Source organism: Ictidomys tridecemlineatus, chromosome 11, assembly GCF_052094955.1.
Source record: "Ictidomys tridecemlineatus isolate mIctTri1 chromosome 11, mIctTri1.hap1, whole genome shotgun sequence".
NCBI classification, from domain to species: Eukaryota; Metazoa; Chordata; class Mammalia; order Rodentia; family Sciuridae; genus Ictidomys; species Ictidomys tridecemlineatus.
In genome coordinates, this window is record NC_135487.1 from 83,335,768 (window position 1) to 83,344,140 (window position 8,373).

The 8,373-nt window shown below is 40.2% G+C and overlaps 1 pseudogene; it reads right to left on the reverse strand.

Moving 5' to 3' along the window:
* Positions 1-2,898: 2,898 nt before the first annotated feature.
* On the reverse strand, positions 2,899-3,473 carry LOC144368587 (COMM domain-containing protein 2 pseudogene; annotated as a pseudogene).
* Between the last annotated feature and the right edge of the window lie 4,900 nt (positions 3,474-8,373).

The window sequence follows — 8,373 nt, forward strand, 5'->3', positions numbered from 1 at the left end:
CACTCATTGCTTTTAACCTTCTCTCAAGCTAAACAATGATTAACAAATATTATTCTGCAGCAATGAGTTCCCAGACACTGCAAAGCTGGCACATCAAAGGGCCAAGGGTTCCAATCTGCTCACCATCACTACTTATCACAAACTACCTAATCACCAGCTTGAAATCCTGAGTCCCACCAGACACCCCTGAGCATCTTTCCCTCTTGGCCTCCACACCCCACAGTCAGCACATTTGCTTCCAAAGGCCTCACCTTTCTCCAAAGCCACCAAGACGGGCATCAAACTACCTTGTGACTGCCAGCCTGTCCTCTTGCTCATCTGTCCTCTACCCTCTGAACTGTACTCTTTGTACAAAGCATATCTGATTGTGCTCTTCACTTGCTTGAAACTAAATTTAAATCAGGGCTCAGACACCTGCAGCCTGAGAGCATCCTGTCTCACAGGGAGTCCCAGACCTGCAACGAGAACCCCTTGGTGAGCCTTCAGATATGTCCTTTCCTAAACTCATTCTAAGGCCAATAAATGGGGATGTCTGGGGGTGAGATCCAGGCACTAAGAACTTCCCAGATGACTCCAGGGACAGCCAAGATTTCACAGTTTTGTTCTATGGTCAGATGACTAAAAAATGAGCACAGGTGTGGGAAAGTGCCTCTCCTCAGCATGTGGCCTTTGTTTTCCTCTTCCACCTCCATCCACTGCCACCAGAAATTCATGCACATCATTGAAACATTGATTACTAATTTTCCTATGTTTCAAAAGATATCAGATGCCAAAGATTCATTTGCCCATAACTCACATTGATAATACACTTACATTGTCCATACTGGCCTGCTTCTATTAAGTTTTTAGTTATTTCTCATAAACCTACCTTGAAAATTCAAGTGTAACAACTTTCATGGAAGTATACTCTTTCCCCTGCCTCTTTCCACCTTTAGGAGTCCTTATTCTCTCACTTTTTTTGAAGTTTTACTGCAGCTGTTAGTATTCCTAATATTATATGTGTATGCGTTTGTGTGTACAAATGCATATAAATGTATAACATTTTAGTGATCCTTTAATTTAACAAAAATATTCTGTTGAATGTATCTGCATTCTGTGTAGTCTGGGAAGAGATAAGGAGAGAGAGAATGGGAGAGAGATTAGTTTTGATGTGTTGTTTCATATTATGGGAGCAGACAATCTGAAATCCATGGCACTTGTCAGCTGGCTGAAAATTTAGGAAAAAGTAGATGCTGCAGTCTCAAGTCAATTCCATAAGTTAGCAGCTTGGAAACTCAGATGAGTCTTCTATGTTGTAGCCTTGAGAAGAATCCTTTCTGCTTTAGGAACCTCAGTTCTTGCTCTTAAGGCTGTCAACTAATTAGATGAGGCCCACCTACACTATAAAGTGTAGCCTATGTTACTCAAAGTCAATGTTAATCACAGCTAAGAAGTATTTTTACACATCTAGACTAATGCTTAACCAAACAACCTGGGACCATAACCTTGCCAGCTGGACACATAAAAATAGCCATCTAAGAGTGGTGCTCCTTAAACTCACCCACTTTGCTCACTGGTTTTGACTGGAGTCAGCCTGTGGATGTACGTGGTTGCCTTGCTCACTCTTTTGCTTTATGCACTTTTGAGAGGTCTTCAGGTTTTTGCTGCACAGAACCTCATTTCTATGAGCTTTAGGCCCAGGCCTTTTTGGGTGGGACTCTCCGTAGTATATGTTCTAGGAATGTGGCTGCTGGTAACAGGGCATATGAGAGGTCACACCCAGCTCTCTTCCTAGAAGTAGCATCAGTTGCCACAGTGTCAATCACATGTGAGATGTCCTTAGTCTAGTCTTCTTGAAGGTGTCCAGGCACTTTCTCATGGTCTCTTAGTTGTTGGCAATAAAACTTTCAGATGTTATTTCTCTATGAGGTCTGTATTTATTGCAATTGATAATGTTACATTCCTTTTCTGTGTTTGATAGTCATTTGTATTCCTTTGTAAAATTTCTGGTCATATTTTTTGGTCATTTTTAACTAGATTAATTATATTTTCTTACCAATTTGTAGGTTATATTTACATATTTTTAATTTTCAAGTGTGTTAGTTATATTGAAACTATCAGTGATATTGAAAATATATTCTTAAATTTCTAAACATTTTTAGTTTAAGACATCTTTCTTCCCCCAGATAATCAAGCATTGATTACATTATTCTTGTATGCATTATTTATAAATGTAAATGAAAATGTGTCTCTTAGTTGCTTTGGGTATATGGAAAAAATTAATGCTTGTGAAAATATTATTAACAATCACACAAAATTGAGTACTACTTAAGTCCATGAACCATAAGTCAAACTTCAGCAATATGGTAAAAACTACTTATCTTTACATTCAAAGAAAAATGCATGAACTTCCTATAATCATATGGGCATATAATTTAAAAAACTTATACTCACTTTACATTATTCTGTAGCTAGTAACATCATGAGATGCTTTTAAAAGTCAGAAATATTGTACTATTTTGAAATACTCTCAATAGGAAAAGAATTAGCTTTAATTTTATTCTCAAAATTGATCAATAAAGAATAAAATACTAGTTAGGCAGACAAAATGTATCAAAAACAGGGTATTACTCATATATTCAGAAGATATGAACAGTATAGATTCATTTCTAGTTGATTCAATCCTATTTACACATGTAAAATTCAATATTACATTTTAATCTGTCAAGAAGCTGACTACATTTAGCACCAGAAAAGGAACTTGACTTTAGCTTCTGATCATGACCTCAATATCCTGGAATAGCAAAAGGAATTTCATGGAATCTAGATGCATTTATCAACAGCAATTAATAAAAAATAATTCTGAAAAGTAATTTCTGAATGTCATCCATACACAAACGAGTCAAAGGCATTAGGACCTTAACACTTGGTACTACTTGGTACTCTCCTACAGTGGTTTGTTTTCATCTCCTCCAAAGATTGTTACAGTTGCTGAACTAAATGAAGGAGGGTGGCTGAGTCTGTCTTCAGAACTTTGGTGTTATGGTCTCCGTTCTGATTTAGGTGTAGTTTTATAGTCACTGCTGGCTGAATCTGTTGCCTGAGACTTCTGCTTGCAAGCTGTACATCTAGTGGTCACTCAAGGCTGTGGTAACTGGGAAGGCTGGGTGCCAATTCACCCAGAATAGTCCTGATCTCTTTTCTGTTGTCCAGGTAAAGCTTAAGCAATAATTTGTTCAGTTCTTCAGAGAATCCCCAAACAAAAACAGAGTCTTGGAAATCCATTTCAGAAAACCATGAGCTTGGAGCTCTCAGTGAGCAGGTAGGTCAACCCTTCCACACCATGTTGGACAATGTTGCTGCTCACGTTTAGCTTCCTAGTGGCATCCTCGCAGACCTTGGGGATGGTCCCTCACCTCAGGAACTCCACCCAATCCACCCAAACTCCACCACCACTTCGGCAGAAAGGCCAGGTGCTCCTTATGCTCTTCTGACAAAGTTCAGCAGCATCTTCCCTGGGCACCCTTTTTCACCCAGCAGCACCCTGGTCTTCCTGTTTAAGACATCTTTTGACATACAGATGTCTTTAATTTTTTTAAAAAAATATCTTTTAGTTAAAGTTGGACACAATACATTTATTTTATTTATTTATTTTTATGTGGTGCTGAGAATCAAACCCAGCACCTTGCACATGGTAGACAAGCACTCCACCTCTGAGCTCCAGCCCAAGCCCCAGATGTTTTTAATTCTATGTGCTCAAATTACTAATCTTTTCTCATGTGATCATTTGTTTTCATGCGTGCATTCTTATGAAATATTTTGTAAGATCAAGATTTAAAAGCTATCCACAATATTTTCCAGTAATCATTTTAAAATTTCATTTTAAAATATTAACATGGTTAATATATCTAGAGTTGAAAATGCATATGGAATGATGTGGGAATGCAAGTGTGTATTTTATTTGTGGAATGTCAATTCTCCAGTCCCATTTGTTAACTAATTATCTCTTTTCCTACTTCTCTATGATGCCATCTCCATCATGAATCCAAGTTATCCATGTGGACAGTTCTGCTTCTGGGATTCTTAAGAATGTGTTGATAAACTTGTGTTTTTATTCTATTGATAAATTATTCTTGCTACATTGGTTGAGAATGTTCCTTTCCACTACAGAGTAATAATAAAAAATATGATCATAAGACATCCGCGTGTATAGAAGGGTAATAATAGTAAACTGTGTGATAGAGCTTTCATTGGGAAGAATATATGTTGGACATATTTTTTTTAATGTGGTAGTATCAGAACACTGCTTATAGAACCCTCTAAACACTAAGTAGCCATGAAGCAGAGACCTGTCCCCTACCGATGGACAACTCTCTTTCTTTCATGACATCTATTCAGACCCTATGAAAACTCTACCAAGTAAAATAATTGCCACTTACTCAGTATTGTAAAGAGAGTTGTGAGAGACTCTGCGTCTAATAAAAGAAAAAATAGGCCTTAATCTTCACCATGTAGGATTAGACCCCAAATTCCTCAATAAGACTCTCACTGTACAAGAATTAAAACCAAGAATCAATAAATGGGATGGAATCAAACTAAAAAGCTTCCTTTCAGAAAAAAAAAAAAACAATCTTTGAGGTGAACAGAGAGCCTACATCCTGGGAGCAAATCTGTACACCTCACATATCACATAGTGCTCTAATCTTTAGGGTACATAAAGAACTCAAAAAGCTAAACACAGAAAAAACAAATAACCTAATCAACAAATGGGCTAAAGACCTGAACAGACACTTTTCAGAAAAGGATATACAATCAATCAATAAATATAAGAAAAAATGCTCATCATCTCTAGCAATCAGAGAAATGCAAATCAAAACCACTCTAAGATATCATCTCACTCCAGTCAGAATGGCAGCTATTATGAAGACAAACAACAATAAGTGTTGGTGAGGATGTGGGAAAAAAGTACACTCATACATTTCTGGTGGGACTGCAAATTGGGGCAGCCAATATAGAAAACAGTATGGAGATATGGAACCACCATTTGACCCAGCTATTCCTCTCCTCAGACTATATCCAAAGGACTTAAAAACAGCATACTACAGGGACACAGCCACATCAATGTGTACAGAAGCACAATTCACAATAGCTAAAGGAGGGGAAGGCAGGGATATGGGGATAGGAAAGATAGAAGAATGAAATAGAAGTGAGTGAACCTGATGTCCTTCAGTGGATTAATGGATAAAAAAAATGTGGCATATATACACAAAGGAATTTTACTCAGCATTAAAAAAGAACAATACCATGGCATTTGCATGTACATGGATGGCGCTGGAAAAGATAATACTAAGTGAAGTTAGTTAATCCCCCCAAAACAAATACTGAATGTTTTTTCTGATATAAGAAAGTTGACTCTTGGTGGGGTTGGGAGGGAGATAATGGGAGAAATAGAGTAGAGGGGTGGGGGAGAAAGGGAGGGGGCAGGGGATTTGCAAGGATGGTGAAATTTTATTTATTAAGACTTGAATTGGGTGTCAACATACTTTATATACAAACAGAAATACAAAAATTGTGGTATATATGTGTATTAAAAAAATAGCATTACCTTAGGTAGAGGGAAGTGAAAGGAGGGGAAGGCAGAGGATATGGGAATAAGAAAGAGAGTAGAATGAAGCAGACATTATTACTTTATATATATGTTACTGTATGACCAATGTGTAATATTAAAAAAAAGTCATCATTTGAAAATATTGCAAGTTTAAGCTTTCTATATTTTTGTATTCCATTCTTCTACTTTCTTTCATTCTCACTATATTTTACTCATTAGGATCTCCAATACAAATTTGATTAAACATGGTGATACTGGGTATGATTATTCTGATTTTAAAGTAAGAATTTGTAGGGAGGAGAGATGCTAGCAAGAAGTCTGACTAGAAGCCCTACCATCCTTCCTCCCACAAAGACAACTCCCAAAATAAGCAATGCATTTTGGTGAGGGTAAGTGAAGAGAGCCTCAGAGCACATCTAAGGATCAGCAGAAGCCAGATAGAGCATGGGAACCTGGGATGTTCACAAAGAGTATAGGACACTCTTAATGCCTGACATGCCATCAACAGCCAGGAGCAGCTCAGAACAAGGGAGCCTCCTCCCTGTGTGGACTAATCAAGCAAAGGGACCCCAGCAGCTTCCACCCAAACCTTAGACAACTTCCATACTCACTACTAGGACTCCTGTATTCTCATGCCACTCAGCTCCCCTGAGGGGACTGCCTGGAGTCCACATATCTGAGCTCCTAGAAGAAAAGGAGGTGACTGTGTACCCAACTCTTGTGGCCAGCACAACTATTAGACCATGGCACCTGGGGACTGAAAATACTGCTAAACTGTGTCTTGTTTAGGTGACAAACAGCCATGGCACCCTAGCTTCCCTGAGACTTAGGCACTGCTAAACAACCCACACTTGGTGGCCTGCCACTCCTGAGCTCAGCCCCTGTCACAGCCTACTCCATGGGGCCAGGCTGCAGTGAAGCCACACATCAGTGCTCCTAGGCTCTGGTGCACCCTTCCCCTCAGAGCCTGGGCTGGGACTGTATGCTGCCTCCTGGAAGAGGCATCTGAGTGCCCACAGCAGTCATATCCCAGATCTGACTGAAGTTTCACATCACTTCTTGGGCCTAGCTGAGCAGCCAGACTTACAAGGGCTGAGATGAATGTAGTGCCATGGGTTCAGAAAACAGAGCATTGGCTAAGCTGCATCCTCACCCTACAGGTCAGAAAACCCTACAACTCTGGGTAAGGGCCAGGACCCTGCAATGCTGGAACTGTGTGAGCTTCCTAGACCTTCCAGTCCTAGAACTGGATAGGCCTCTGTGAGGGGCTGTTTCTCTGAGTGACCAGCATTTTTCTTCCCTGATTGGTTGCAGCTCTTTAAGTCACTTCCAGTGATCTTGCCACATTCAAAGTGGCCCTAGATGGCTGCCCTGATCCTGGAAGTAGCAGAATGTGTCTTCATGCTTAGGCGTGCCTTCCTATAACCCCAGGGGTCGAATTACCTTACCTGTCCTTGTAACCCTGCCCCTCTTGACATTATTTGGATGAAATTTTCTAAAGAATGAGTGTCTCCCAGTAAAAGTCCACTCTTGGACATGCTCATTCTCACCAGCCCCTCGTGACATTCCTTGCTCTCCAATTTGGGGAGCTTGAGGTAGAGGAGTTTTCCTGGCTGTTTTATTTGGTGTCCTAGGAAATTCACAAAACCTTTAGTTTGGCTGTCTGTTCTGCTGGGGGCAGCAGGCCTCACAAGATTCTGCAGTCCCGGAACTGGACAAGAATCCTAGACCCTATAATGAAGTGATCTCCCAGAACCCTGAAGTTCTGGAACTGGGTGAGTTTTCTGGACCACCCCCCCATTCCTGGAACTGGGTGACCCACAAGCTGCTGAGTTGCTGAGCCACTCTGCTCCCTAAAGAGGAGTCATTATATATTTTTGTTTCCCTTCCCTTCAAAGGACAGCACTGTGGGAGTCCATCCTTGAACAGACTGAGTTTACTCCCTGGCTAGGTGTGAGGTGCTCAGACACTTTTAATGTGGCAGAGCTCTCCCCACCCTTCTTGGGTTTGAGAGCTTTTCCATGTGGAGGCGTGTCTCACCACTGACCCAAAGATCCAATCATGGTGCCTGACCTTGCTACATTGCCCCCCCTTGACCTTCATTGAATGAAATTTTCCCCAAAATTTTTTGTTTCCCAATAAAAGCCCTCTCCCTAGTGTGTTCTCTCTCTCTCTCTCTCCCCCCTTCAGTAAAACCTCACTGCCCCCCTGGGGAGCTTGAGGCTGAGGGTTCAAGGAGCCATCCCAGAGCTGGTTTAAAAGTAAAATTGTGTCTGTGTCTTTAATTTAAACTCACTGAGGATTTTTCCACATGGCCAAACTGTTCACACAATATGCACTGGCTGTGGACTAAATAGCACCACGAACTCTTCTTGCAATCACAAAATGAGAAAGGGCCAACTCTTATGTAGATCAACTAGGAGTTCCTTTGAGTTTGTTGAGATGAAAAGTGCTTAGAACAGTACCTGACCAAATAAATTTTCAGTACACTTCACCATCACCTGGTTAAGATCAACCTTTCTTACTCTCAAAATGAACTTAAATACATTATTGTTCCATTCTAATGACATATACGTTTTCACTGGTTGATAGTCCAAGTAGAAAAAGTATGTAAAGTGATTTATAAGTCAAAACATTTCAAACAAAAGGACTTTTTGGGGGGGGTAATGGAAATTAAACTAAGGGACACTCAACCATTGAGCCACATCCCCAGTCTTATTCTGAATTTTATTTAAAGACAGGGTTGCTAAGAGTTTTGCCATTGCTAAGGCTGGCTTTCTACTTGA